The 14,782-nt window shown below is 40.9% G+C and overlaps 1 long non-coding RNA gene across 1 annotated transcript; it reads left to right on the forward strand.

The window, feature by feature from the left end:
- Window positions 1-9,853: 9,853 nt before the first annotated feature.
- LOC149472024 (uncharacterized) lies at window positions 9,854-14,205 on the forward strand. The gene is made up of 2 exons (XR_016306221.1): window positions 9,854-10,060; window positions 13,515-14,205. It is a non-coding gene; the product is annotated as an uncharacterized LOC149472024 (long non-coding RNA).
- Window positions 14,206-14,782: the final 577 nt, after the last annotated feature.

Consider the following 14,782-nt stretch of genomic DNA (forward strand, 5'->3'; position numbering starts at 1 on the left):
ACGCTTGAAATCCAAGTTGATCCTGTGGAAAATCTCTGCTCATTTGAGTACAATAAAGCTGTGCCTGTAAGTAGAAAGCTTAAATCCTATTGAATATCTCACTGATGTAATGGAAGGAATATAACTACTGCCAAAATCTTTTTTTTCTCTGACCCTATTAAAATATGTGAAAATTATACACACACCTCTCCTGTACCGTCTATAATAAGAACCAGAATGTACCAGGAAGTTACACATTAAAAAGTTTTCAGAAGTAGATGAAAAATACATCAGAAGATTCATTGAGAGATGGGAAATCGGCAAGGATGAGGTTTCCAGAAGATTTCAGTGACTTTTGAGAGAAATTAGACTTACAGAAAATGGTCCTTAAAGGGTGGTTTGAGGGGCCAAAAGAGACCAGAGGGCAGGGGGCAAGACATTGGCATAGGGTGGCTAAGAAGAAGAAGTAGGAAAGCGTGGTGGGGTGGTGGGGAAGATCAAGAAAGAGAGGGGTGTTTTTTTTTCTTTTTCTCCACCCTCTCTCCTCTCCCCCGGCCCTCTGTCGGCTGCACTATGGTTCTGTTGCCCCTGGTCCCTTTCTCCCCGGAGAAGATAATGAGGGAAGGGGGGGCTGAGAAAGTGGTTATGGTGGGAGGTCCGGAGGCCAGGCATGCTGTCAACTCCAGTCTGATAGATGATATGAGCCAAGGATTGGAGTCGGCGTGTGTGTTCTGAATCTCACCCCAGAATAGGAGTCGTTAGTGGGAATAGTCCATGGGGCAGTGTGTAGGCCAGGGTGGTTTTAGGTGTTTAAGAAGTAGGGGGAAGGGAGGGTGGGAAATAGGGGTGGGCAGATAAGCAGGAAGGGGGAGGGATGAAAACGGGGAGCTGCTGTAGGGAGGGAAGGGGGAAAGTCCATATCTTAAATTATCTGTATCTGTCTTCCGGCAACGGAACCCTGGCAGTGTAGTGAAATAATATTTGATATGAGCTTGATTAAGTTTATGACTTATAATGTGAAAGGGTTAAATTCTCCAGCAAAAAGACACAAGATACTGAGGGAAATCCAACAATACTCCATAGTTGTGGTGTTTCTTTAAGACACATTTAACCCACGATAAAAACGTTAAGTTATACTCTAAGTACCACGTACTATGCTGATTCCCCAGTTAAAAGGGCTAAAGGTGTAGCAATTGGGTTTTCAAAAAATGTAAGTTTCACCCTGGAGGGAAGAATGGAGGACCCAGAGGGCCGGTTTTTGTTTTTAGGAGGAAAATTACAAGGAGTTGAATATATACTAGTGAATATCTATTGTCCGAAATAAAAATCCAGTAATATTCTTGGAGGGTGTGGTAAGGAAACTTTCTGAATTTAAAAAGGGTAGCCTGATGGTGGCAGATTTAAATGTGTGTCTGGATCCTCAGATGGATGCGTCTTCATGTATGTGGAGAGAGGGGAGTAGGAAATCTAAACTATTGAAGGGATTGCTATATAAGTGCCAGCTGACTGACACCTGGAGAGTAAAACACCCAGGTGAAAGGGATTATACTTTCTCGTCTCTGGTACATGGTTCGTATTCAAGACTGGACTATATAATGATCGAGCATGGACAACTGGAGTCATTGGTTAGTTCAAACATAGAGGTTATGTCCATCTCTGATCACGCTCTTGTCACGATGATACTTCGGGTAGGAGGAAACCAGGGTAAAGTAAATATGTGGAGACTAAATGAGATGCGTATACAGAATCCTGAAATTGAGAAAAAGCTAAGGCAGGAAACTGAGCAATTTTTTGATTTCAATGAGACAGAAGAGGTCTCGGTGGCTACAATCTGGCAGGCACATAAAGCATATATCAGGGGTATATTGATCTTGATAGGTGCAGAAAAAAAGAAAGAACGAGGGGAAAAAATAAAGACGGTGATGGAGGAGCTCTATAAACTAGAACAGTTACATAAAAAGAAGACAGGTACAGATATATATCAGAAGATTTTTCTTAAAAGAGAAGAATTAAAAGAGCTTATGGAACAGGAGTTGAGAAGGACATTTAACAGGGTTTTAAAAGAAAGATATCAGTGGGGGAATAGATCTGGAAAATACTTAATGAGGAAGTTAAAGGAAAAGAAATCTAAAAACTTCATAGAAAGAATTAAAGATGGTAAAGGAGAAATGGTGTATACCACAACTTATATTGCTAATAGGTTCCAAAAATATTATAGCAGGCTGTACGACATGAGCCCCAGAAACCAAAAAGAAATGGAGGATGAAAGAAAAAAAAAGACAGAAATATTTAAATGAAGTGGAGCTGCCAAGTCTAGCACAAGAAAAATTAGAGGCCCTAGAGAGACCAATTACCTTGGAGACCAATTACCCTAAAAAATACGGCCGCAGGAAAGAGCCCTGGCCCGAATGGATACACTGTGGGATATTTTTAAAAATTCAAAGAACTCCTTGTCCCTAAAATGTGTGGTTATATGAATGCAATAGGGGATGGGTTGGAAATGAGAGATGAGTCATTGTAGGCATATATACCGAATATACTTAAAGAAGGGAAAGATAGAGTACTGTGCGCCAGCTATAAACCCATATCCTTACTAAACATTGACACCAAACTGTATGCCAAGGTATTGGCAACCAGAATGAAGGAGCTGATGCTGGAATGGATACACCTGGATCAGGTAGGATTCATCCCTGGAAGAGAATGTAGAGACATGGCCTGAGATCATTGCTCCTCCTACAAAAGGTAAAAAGAGAGAAATTGCTGTCGATAGATGCCAAAAGGCTTTTGACAGGGTTCATTGGGGACTCGTGCTTGACATGCTAGAGGTCTTAGGAATAGGGCCTAAAATGTTAAGGTGGATAAAAGGGCTCTATAGTGAGCGTCAGCGGCGGTTAAGGTCAACAGATCCCTCTCTCAGTTCTTTAAAATGCATAATGTTACCAGACGAGGATATTCACTTTCTCCTTTGTTATTTGTATTGTCCTTGGAACCTGTTTTGGCGAGGGTAAGAAAGTGTATAGATATAGCAGGTATAAAAATAGGGGAAGTAGAACATAAGGTGGCAGCATATACGGACGACATGTTGTTTTACATTGTAAACCCCAGAATAACATTGCCTAATTTAATGAGATTATTAAAACAGTACAACGAGGTATCAAAAAAATCAGAAATATTAAACATCAACTTACCAAAATCAGATAAGCTAAGTTTACAAAAAGAGTTTCCATTTACCTGGAGGGAAAAGGAAATAGGCTATCTGGGAATAAAATTAACTCCTTCAATAAAAGGTTTATAAAAGGTGAACTATATCACATTAATAAACAAAATAAAAGATGAGTAGGGGAGACTGTTAAAAGGTAGAGTTTCCTGGATAGGTCGTATAAACTTGGTAAAGATGGTGATAGTACCAAAAATCCTGTATAGGTTTCACATGCTCCCAGTACACCTACCAGAAACATTTTTTGAGACAGTGAAGAAGATGATACTCAAGTTTATCTGGGCAAATAAGAAACCTAGAATTAGCTATGAAGTATTGTGTAGAGCAAAAGGGAACGGGGGCATGGGCATGCTCAATGTGAAGAAATACTATCAAGCAGTGATACTAACACGTGTAATAGACTGGACATTTAATGCACAAGGGAAAGGTTGGGTGAATATGGAAGGGACTTTGAGTAAGGCAAAGTTAGGGGAAAATGGTGTGGGTACCACATAAATTTCACACACTGGATATGAATATTAGTTCTCTGACAAAGAATGTTTTAAGTATTTGAGATAGATTGTATAAACAAAAAGGATGGGAATATAATTCACCTTTGACTCCCCTGGTGGGAACAGAGTATTTCCCCCCCAGGGAAGGATAATATTTCTGGGAAATGGTTTAAAGGTAAAAATGCATGTTTGAATGATATATTGAATAAAGGGAAATTGTACACTTTTTTAGAGTTAAAGAAGAATGAAGATTTTGTTTCACATTAGGTGAGTGGCGGTATGATCAATTATATCATTTTGTTTCAACGCTCCCACAACCACTGAGGACTACGGAGGATCTGTATCCTTTTGAAAAACTGTTGAATGTAATTTCAGTCCCCAAACAAATTACCTCCAATATCTATAGGATTCTTGTGGACTTGGGGAGTACCGATCCTCCTTGGTTCTTGGGAAAATGGGAATAGGAACTTGGAACAGAATTGAATGAACAACAAAGGAATAAAATATTTAAATGAACACATGGGGTGATGAATATGAGCACAGTTGAAATGAATGACAAATCTTTGGCGAAATGGTATATTACACAGAGTAGGGCGCATAAACAACAAGTAGATGTTTCACTGTTGTGTTGGAGAGGTTGTGGGGAAAAGGGAACAATGTTACACATATAGTGGGACTGTCTGAAAATACAGGATTACTGGAAGGGAGTAATTCAATATACTCAGGAAATATGTGGGATTATGGTACAGAGAGACCCGTGGATGTACATGTTTTATAAATGTGAGCCTTCAGTAGATCTACTGAATAGGAGTACAGGTATGGTCCACTGATTAAATGGTATAGTACAGGAATAGGGTACTATACCATTTAATCAGTGCGGCTTGATTCCCAAGGTTTGGCAAGTCCCTGAGCCACCAAGAATAAATGATTGGATAAACAGAGTGGATAATATAGATAGGGTGGAGGAGTTATACCACATTGAGGAGGATAAAATAGACAAATTAAGAAAACGTGGAGTAGTTGGTTACATTTTAAAACATATAAAAATTATCTGGAACTGGTTGGAGCTAAGGTGGAAAAACATTAGAGAGAGCTTTAAAGGAGAACCCCAGAGAGAGAATGGAGGTAGGATTGAAGGGTTACAAATATAGACAGAGAACCATGAGAGAGGTTAGGAAAGAGCAGAGAGGACATGGACTGGGGTATGTGGTAGACGGGCAGGTGGAAGGAAGATGGGGTGGGGGGTAGAAAATGCAAATGGAATTTATGTATTGTTGATGTATTTGCGTTTTGTATTTCCTTCTTATGTTTGTGTATTAGAAGTTTTCTTTTCTTGTTTGTATTGAAAACATTTAATAAAAGATATAATTTAAAAAAAAAAGATTAATTGAAGGTTTATTTTTTTACAGACTGTCACATAAGTATTTTCATATTGATTGTTTAAACTTGGACAGTCTGATGGCCAAAGCTTGCTTATGCCTATAGAGCAGGAAGGTGGAGAGGGAGCTGACAACTACGCTAATGGCCTATCTTGCAGGTAAAAAACACTAGCAAACATCTAAAGCAGGTATGGAAGAGCCTCTACACTAGTGCATTGCCATAATTTACCCATTTAACATTATTGGGCTAGGCAGCCCATTATTTTGACATTAAGCCATTTTTACGAGGACAGGTAAAGTTCAGCAGGAAGGGTTGACAATGCTGCTGAAGTTTTGAGAGCAGCATATGCTGTGGAGTTGATTTACTAAAACTGGAGAGTGCAAAATCTGGTGCAGCTGTGCATAGAAAGTAATCAGCTTCTAACTTCAGTTTGTTCAATTAAGCTTTAACAATAAAAGCTGGAAGCTGATTGCTTTCTGTGCAGAGCTGCACCAGGTTTTGCACTCTCCAGTTTTAGTAAATTAACCCCACTGTGTTTAATATTTCACTTTAATCATTTTTAAAATCACTGTTCCCTGCCAAACAAAATGTAAACATTTTGCTTTGGTACATGGTCCCTAGTGCAGTGCCCACCCCCTATGTCATTTGTTTGACAATCCCTTGCCTATTAGCCTGCTATAAAGTAATGGTCAAAAATATTGGCAGCCCTGCATTTCTGTCAGATAATGCACCACTTCACCCAGAAAATTGTTGCAATTAAAAATGTTTAGGCATTCTCATGTTTATTTATTTTGTTTGTATTGGTATGACACAAACAAGTGGAGAAACAAAAAATCCAAATCTGAAACATTCCACACAAAACTCCAAAAATAAACTGTACAAAATTATTGGCACCCTCAATTTAATATTTGATAGCACACCCCTTGGAAAAAAAATAGCTAAAATCAATCGCTTCCTGTAGTCATCAATTAGTTTCTTACACCTCTCTACTGGAATTGTGGATGACTTCTTTCGCCAACAGCTCCAGGTCTCCTGGATTGGAAGACTTCCTTTTCCCACCTGCTGTTTTGAGATCTCTCCACAGGTGCCCTATGGGATTGATATCTGGACTCATTGCTGGCCAGTTCTGTACTCTCCAGGGGTGTTAATGCTTAGGGGAATGGATACATACTCCTGACCCCTGTACTCTGTACAATACATGCTTCTTACCCCTGCATACTTTATATTAATCCTGCTGAATTCTAAACTTTATGGCTCTATGCACACTGAAAAAGTGCCAGTTCCCTTGGCAGAAAAAAACACTCATATAGAGCATTTTTGTACAATGTTTAGGCACGTTTCAGAGTGTTCAGCATTTTTTCTGCAAGAAAACTCCACTTCAAAATCACAAACCAAACGGGGTTTTTTTGTATCTAATACAATGAGCTTAAAATATGCCTCTAAATTTCCTAATGTGCATGGACACATAAGATAACATTGAGCTACTTCTACAGGCAAAATACAGTGTGCATGGAGTCTGTGTACACATACTGCAGATTTTTGGGTTTAGGGACTGTGGCATATGTGTGAGATGACTTAGGTTCTATTTAACTATGCCATGTTCGACCACTACCGCTGTTAGTGCAATGTGACCACACCCACGAATTGCTGCGGAACTAGGTGTACTAAAGTTGGCCATACTGTAGATGGATTGCATCTTAGCCAGTTTAGCAGGGACTGGCCTGGATTCAGTCCATCGACTGACTTAGATACAACCAGCATGTTGGATTTTTAGCATGCCATTATTACCAGTGGCTATAGCCAGTAGCAATAATCATTGTGTTCTTCTGGCAGGGATGGCTTCCAGCATCCCCCACTTTGGAGAACACAATGGCTCCATAGGAGGAATTCCCCCATCAACACTGACTGCGTTGATGGGGGAAGCGAGCGATCATCTATGGCCTGCCTTAGGTAATCCTACTTTCCGAGTGCCCAAGGGTACCCCAGATCTTTCACAATCCTAGCACACTTCTGTTTTAAGAGTTATAACAACTACTTCTATGAGGTTGCTCTGAAGTGGCATAAATGGCAAAATACATATTTAAAAGGAGAAACGTTATTTTTTCTTTTCATCAGTAGTTTAAGGGCAGATTAGGGCTGTGTCACAATAGTAATCCTGTGTGATGTCTATGCACACCATCAATACAGATTTTGGTATCTATAATGTTCTAAATTATGTCCAGAGAAAGTGAGGGTAGGTTCCCTAGCCACCACACCACACAGGCCCATCTCAGGTTTACCACCTGGTGAAAGCCACAGACAGGTGATTTCTTGGCCATAAAAAGGGTATGGGGACTCGGGTGCTGCCCTGAGGGACATGAATCAATGAAAAAAGAACATTTCAAAAAGTACTGTTTTTAAAGGAGTGGTCATTTTTCATTGCTTAAAGTAAAAAAAAAAAAAAATGAAAACTTCCTTTAGCTATCATGCCTGCGGGGTCCTCTTAAACTACTTGCAAAAGTTGCACATCTGTACAATGTATAGAACCTGCTGTAGCAGGACTGCCATTTTTTTCTTAAATGACATTTAAAAAAAAAACACAGCGTAGGATCCCCCCTAATTCGTACCAGACCCTTTAGATCTGATAGGAAGGTTAGGAGAGACCCCACAGTAAAACATTTTTTTTAAAGTGCATGGGGTTCCCCCTAAAAGCCATACCAGGTCCTTTAGGCCTGGTAGGAGTTTTAAGGGGTACCTCACCTCCCAAAATGGGGGGGTGCATGGGGTTCCCCCTAAATCTATACCAGGCCGTGTAGGCCTGGTAGGACTTTTAAGGGGAACCCCATCTCTCAAAAATGGGGTAAAAAAGTGTGGTTTACCCCCTAAATTCCTACCAGACTCTTGATCTGAGCACAGGCCTGGCAGGGCAGGAAAGATGGGGGACAAATGAGCACCCCCCCTCCCTGCGGCTTACCAGGCCACGTGCCCTTGGCATGGGGACAGTGTTGGGAACAAGGGCCTCCACCACCGGACCAGGGTTGTGGGAGTCTGCAGGCAGGGAAGCCTATTAGCATCAGGGTACCCCTTTAAATAAGGAGGCACCCTGATGCTGCCCCCCCTTGTGAATGAATAACAGCTACTTGTACCCCTACCCATTCACTAAAGAGTAAAATTTAGTAAAACATTTTGCTGAAATTTAAAAAAACCTGATGCCCACAAACCCGTCTGTACCCACTGAGCACACACTGCAATATGACTTTTGCTGGTTTGTGTCAATTGTCCTGTGATTGGCCAAAGTATTGCTTTGGCCAATCACAATGCACTGTGAGAGTGCAGTGCATTGTGGGGAACGACAGGTGAACAACCCCCTGAACGCCCTTTCCGTTCATGTGTTCCACTCGAACATCAAGCCCATCCCTAGTGTTAAAACTGCTTCTCTTTGGATAGAGTACGGTGAAAGAGTGTTGATACCCTAGAACAGGAATCATGTTACTGGTAGGATCGCCAAGTTATAACAATCCTGAATGACTGGTAAATATTAAAATGGTTGCAAAGGTCAAATATTTTTTGCATTCTCTGCATTAAGGTAAAAAACCTTTCAATAGTAGTTACCCCCCAGCCCCCCAAATACCTACCTTAAAGTGGTAGTAAACCGTAGCTTGAAAAAAAAAAAAATCCCCTGCAAGGTAATATCATAATTAGCCAGTATGCATCGCATACTAGCACATTATGAAGGACTTACTTTAAAACTAAGCTATCCAGCAGCTCCAGCTGTCTCCACTGCAGAGGCTGCCATCTTCACCAGGTCTTCCTTCCAAGTTTGTGAGCTCTGGCCATCTGACTGGCCGAGTCGTGATAACATCACTCCTGCGCATGCGTGCGGGAGTCTCAGGCTACTCTAAAGGAACAGCACCAGTGTGCGATGCACGTTTAGGAGATATTCATTTTACCTACAGGTAAGCTTTATTAAAAAGAGTTTACTACCACTTTAAACCGATGCTGATCTAGCACTGTGCACATTTGCAGCAGCTCTTCTCCCCTCTCACAGCTCTCACAGGCTTGGCTAAGAGCATTGGGAGCCATTGGCTCCTGCTGTTGTAAGTCAAAACCTGTTAGCAAAAAGCAAGAGCGGCGCTAAGCCACACTGTGTGTCTGAATAGACGCACACAGTCCACCTTAAGGTTGAGCATGCATGAGTGCCCTCCTAGCAAGTGGCTTGGTATGGGGGCACTTGGAAGGGAGGTGGAGCCAAGAGTGTCCGCGGGGGACCCCGGAAGAGGAGTTTCAGTGGCCACTCTGTGCAAAACCATTGCACAGAGCAGGTAAGTATACAATGTCTGTTATTTAAAGAAAAAAAGCTTTACAATCACTTTGTATTTTTGTTTTGAGACTTGGGTTATGTTTTAAGATATGGTGTACAGCACAGGGAGGCTTATTTTAGGTTGATAGTTGTGCTGGAGTTTTGGGAAATTTTAATAGTTATTCTTCAGAAAGAAAAAAAAATAGAAAAATGCACACATGCCAGAACTGCATACACTTTGCAAGTACAAAGGTGTGAATAAAACCCGAAAGAAAAACACAGTTGAAAGAGACACAGTAAATTTCCACTTATGGTACCCATGTGAGATCTCTGTAAAGAACAGTGCAAGGTTAGTCTTTATTTGCTCATAAAAGATATGTTTGCTCACAAATGTTAAATTCAAGGATAAAGGAAGCTGTGAAATTTCAAAGGAAGTTCATCCTTAAAGCGGAGCTCCACCCACTTCTGCTGCGATCGCCTAGGTGATCGAAAGTGGAAGTTGTCCCCCCCTCCTCCCTCATTCAGTCTTAGAAGAAGACTTCAGGGCCATTCACAAAGAGCAGAGCTTCTCGCACATGCGCAGGGGCACCTGGCTGTGAAGCCGCAAACTGTCACAGCCACAGTTGGATGCCCACACTGAAGATGCTGGCGCCGAGGAGACAGGACGGTTGGTCAACCCAGCAAGTGTGAGGATACCGAGGGATTGAGGAACAGGTAAGTGTCCGTTATTTAAAAGTCAGGAGCTACAGTTTTTGCAGCTGCTGACTTTTTTTGTTTTTTAATTCCCACTGGACCTCCACTTTAAATCTGAACTCTCTGAGCATGGGACACTACAAGACATTTAAAAAAGAAAACTAGGCCTAAAACTGGCCACATAAAAAGCACATTTTGGGAATTTTCGTGATTAACTGTCTGAAATTCGGGTTGCGGTTTGCCCTGTTGACATCCTTCAATCTGAAAATCGAATGAACCAATCTGGAAATTGTCCACCAAAAAGCTGCTGTATCCGATCAGATGCAGCCACTGTTTGGCTATTCTGACAGCCTCAGCTGCCGGCTATCAGAATACAATAGCCAGCAGGCGAGATTTGTCCATCAAAACTGTTTAGCATGAATAGGAGAGTCAAGTGATTTCTCGAATTCAGCCCGTGTTACTGAACAAGAGAAATCTTAGAGTGTATGGCTAGCTTTAGAAATCACAGGTATCACAGATAACACAGACATTTCACAAAAAAATTGGGCATCAGAAATATAATGATGACTGTTTTTGTGGGGTGGTTCTCACCTAAGTGTAGCCAAAACTTTTTTTTCTTTCTTTGGATATCATTAATCAATGTTAGGATTTTTGCTGTCTGTGACCTCCTTTGTAATTGTTTCTCCTAACTTACTGGGTGGGTCACTAGGACAGGATGGGATGGTAAATTTCTTTCAAACTAACAGAATAGTGCAAAAGGGTCTGTGTTTAGTGGTCAGAGCAGTGATGATCTAGTAAAGGATACAGGCCTACCTTGGTTCGGAAGACAAAGGTTAATATTACTATTCCAATATACCCTAAACCTAAATTTAATATTAAGTATATTAATATAGAAAAAAGTAATTATCTACATTGCTTATCCACCTATTTTGCACCACATCTTTTTTCCAGATACAAATACATTTAATGTTTAGTACTATAGGCAGGAATGTCATAAATATCAATCTTTACCCTAAAGCATGTCAATACATTTATGGCCATTAGTATGCTAGAGAATACCTAACTTGAAGTAGACTTTGAGATATTGTCAGTGTACTTTAAGCTATGCCAATGACCTTCAACAAAAGAAGAGGCAATGGTCAAGTGAACGGTATAGCCCAGGGGTGGGCAAACTTTTTGACTTGAGGGCCGCAATGGGTTCATATACTGGACCCGGGGGCCGGACCAAGAGTAGATGAATGATGTGTATGTGTCATCCATAGTAAGTATAGTAATATTCCCCCATAGTAAGCATAGTAATTAATCCCCCATATAGTAATTCATCCCCCATAGTAATTCATCCCCCATAGTAATTCATCCCCCATATAGTAATTCATCCCCCATAGTAATTCATCCCCCATATAGTAATTCATCCCCCATAGTAATTCATCCCCCATATAGTAATTCATTCCCCATAGTAATTCATCCCCCATAGTAATTCATCCCCCCATATAGTAATTCATCCCCCATATAGTAATTCATCCCCCATAGTAATTCATCCCCCATATAGTAATTCATTCCCCATAGTAATTCATCCCCCATAGTAATTCATCCCCCATATAGTAATTCATCCCCCATATAGTAATTCATCCCCCATAGTAATTCATCCCCCATATAGTAATTCATCCCCCCTATAGTAATTCATCCCCCCTATAGTAATTCATTCCCCATATTAATTCATCCCCCATATTAATTCATCCCTCATATAGTATTTCATCCCCCACAGTACTATTCCCCCCCAAGTAGTAAGCCAAGTCCCCCCTGTGTCAATTCACTTACCTTTGCTCCGCGCGTTCCTCTCGCCGTGTTCCCGCACCGTTGCGGTCTTCAGGGCGGACTGTGAGAGGAGCCTAGCTCCCCTCACGTTCGTCACGCTGCCCCGCCTACACACATCCTGACAGCCAATGTATCACGCTCCGCGGGCCGGATTAAAAGGTCCGCCGGGCCGTAAACGGCCCGCAGGCCGTAGTTTGCCCATTGCTAGTATAGCCTCATCTGTGTGAAAATTTTTGTTTATAGGTTTACCACTTTGATGTCTGGCACTATATACATATGTTGGTTCAATATGATATCTTGCAGGATATACATATCCTTATTACATATGATCCAAAGTCCTCCAGGATGACGTTTGTTAGTGAGTGACTTTCTTGACTTTTAGCCCAAACCATGCCCCCAATGTTGTCTTGACCAACCCTTTCCAATGAAAAAGCCTTGCTGATTAATAAAGGCACTCTCATTGAACATTGAATTAGTATATGGGCAAGTCTCAGACATTTTAAATGAAAAGAGCGTTCATTTCAGGGCAGTCATAAATGTGTGATGAAAACTCCAGTTTGTTTATGATGTTTTCTGTTGTGTATAAGAAAAGAAGGGTTAATAACACCAATTCCCCAATAGATCTATCTGTCTTTGCTTATGTAAGGAAATGATCTGATAATGCATAAATGTATGCCCTACAATATGTTAATTTAAGATATAATTAGAAAACATAATACCAAATAAAATATACATAATAACTACCTTCCAGGCTCCTCTGGTAACCTCAGACCCTTAATTCACTAAATATTATTCTGACACTCTCCTACCTGGAAAAATCAGCATTTTGTGCTAGAAAATTGCTTAGAACCTCCAAACATTATATACCTTTTAAGCAGAGGCCCTATAGAATAAAATGGTGGGTGTTTCAATTTGTTATGTTACATGGTATTTGTGCAGCAGTTTCTCTAACTCAATTTTTATGGAAAAAAATAAATTTTAATGTACAGAAACACAATATAATACTCAAAGTTTTTGTAACATATAAAAGATTATGTTACGTCAAGTAAATAGATGCCTAATGTGTCACGCTTTAAAATTGCACACGCTCGTGGAACGGTGACAAACTATGGTACTTAAAAATCTCCATAGGCGACGCTTTGAAAGCCTTTACAGGTTACCAGTTACACAGGAGATCTTGTGCTAGAATTATTACTCTCACTATAACATTTGTGGCAATACCTCACATGTGGGGTGCGAACACCATTTACATACGCATGTGCAGCCTCCGTATGAGTTCGCCCTTTCACACAAGCCTGGGGGCTGGAGCGCTTTAAAATGTATTTATTTTATTTTAGTTTTACACTGTCTTTTTTAATATCACTTTTATGGCTATCACAAGGGATGAACCACATCTCTTGTGATAGCTGGAGCAGTGACAGGCAGTGCTTTAATTTATAAGAGGGTAAAATAAAGGGGGAAAGAGGGGTCCCCAGGCTTCCTTTATAAAAAAAAATGTAACAACTATAAAATTAGTTTTATTATTAAAAATTTAACAAAGTGTGTGTGTCGGTGTTGGGAATACGAAACAGTTAAGCCTGACTTCAGAGGCAAAGAAAGGGATGAGGGCTTCTGGCAGATGTTTTACATTTAAATTTTTCATATTATTTTACTATTTCAGATGTATGTTCGGCCAGAATGACATAGCAGAGTGTCGGATGAAATCAGCAGAGAGGACCTTCCTTTCTTATGTGTCTTGCACCGAGTATAGTATTGACGTGGACTCCTAACCAGTGGGTTTCTTCCATGTCTGGAATCCTTCCACCAGACTTTCCACAAGCAGGGGCGGACTGACAATTCATGGGGCCCCCGGGCAATAGAGGATCATGGGGCCCCTGTGTCCTTGCCCAAACTCAAAAAAGCCTATGAAAAAGGTACCAGGGGCATCTCATGGGTCCCCCTACTGACCCCGGGCCCTCAAGCAGTGCCCAAGTTTCCAAATGGTCAGTCTGCCCCTGTCCACAAGTAACTTTCCTTTTCCCAAACCTTTCAGTCTATGGATCCGTAAACGCCACTGTCTGTGCGCCTGTCAATGCCATCCACTCAGAAAAAAGAGAGGGGGCTTGTCATAATGCTTGGAAATTTTTTACAGAGAACTCAGCGAAGAAGGTGCCTACGCTCCATGATGCTCGCTCTCTCACGAATGGCGTGTATTGTTAATTCTCTCTCTGCGGACTTATGAATGTGTCATGTAAACTCTACTCCTTAGGTTAGAACACATTTATGTTATTTTCTCAGTCTCAGTCCTTCAGAAAGGTCATTGGCAATTCTTCATCATCAGAATGACCAATTAAATATTGTTCAATCATCGACTCACTGTAGCTCATTATTTACATCGAAATGTCTTCAAAATTCACAGGATTTCACCCAAAGGTTTTCCTGTAAACTGCTGTTTTTAGAACAAATGTAGTTTATCATTCATTTCAGTTCACTTTTTTATTTGTCATATAATTTAATTTCTATGTTGAGGGGCCCTTGAACTTGAAGTGCCCCAGGCCCCCTAAGGTCTAAATCTGACACTGGTGACAGGTCCTCTTTATGTAGAGATCTGGGTCCTTAAAAGCATCTGATCAAACCAAGAATGGTTTGTTCAGGTGCTTTCACAAGCCAGCTTGTTTACATCCTGGCGAAACTGTAAATGACTAAATACTCGTCGCCTCCAGTTTCTTATGCCATAAAAATGACTGCGGAAGTTCTAGTCCTCAATCATATCTATGGTAAGCCGGCAGAACTGCCATCTTCAATCCTGGGCTCTCCGGTTGAATGGAAGAGCCCAGGAAAGCAGTGGAAGGCAGCAGGAGAGGGAAGGACCCCCTTCCACCACCTCTAAACATGATCCAGCAGCTTATTAGCCACTAGGATTGCCTTTACATTACAGAGCATTGCCAG

The sequence above is a fragment of the Staurois parvus genome, unplaced genomic scaffold, assembly GCF_062004578.1.
Source record: "Staurois parvus isolate SC_StPar_1 unplaced genomic scaffold, SC_StPar_1.0 ptg000025l, whole genome shotgun sequence".
Lineage (NCBI taxonomy): Eukaryota > Metazoa > Chordata > Amphibia > Anura > Ranidae > Staurois > Staurois parvus.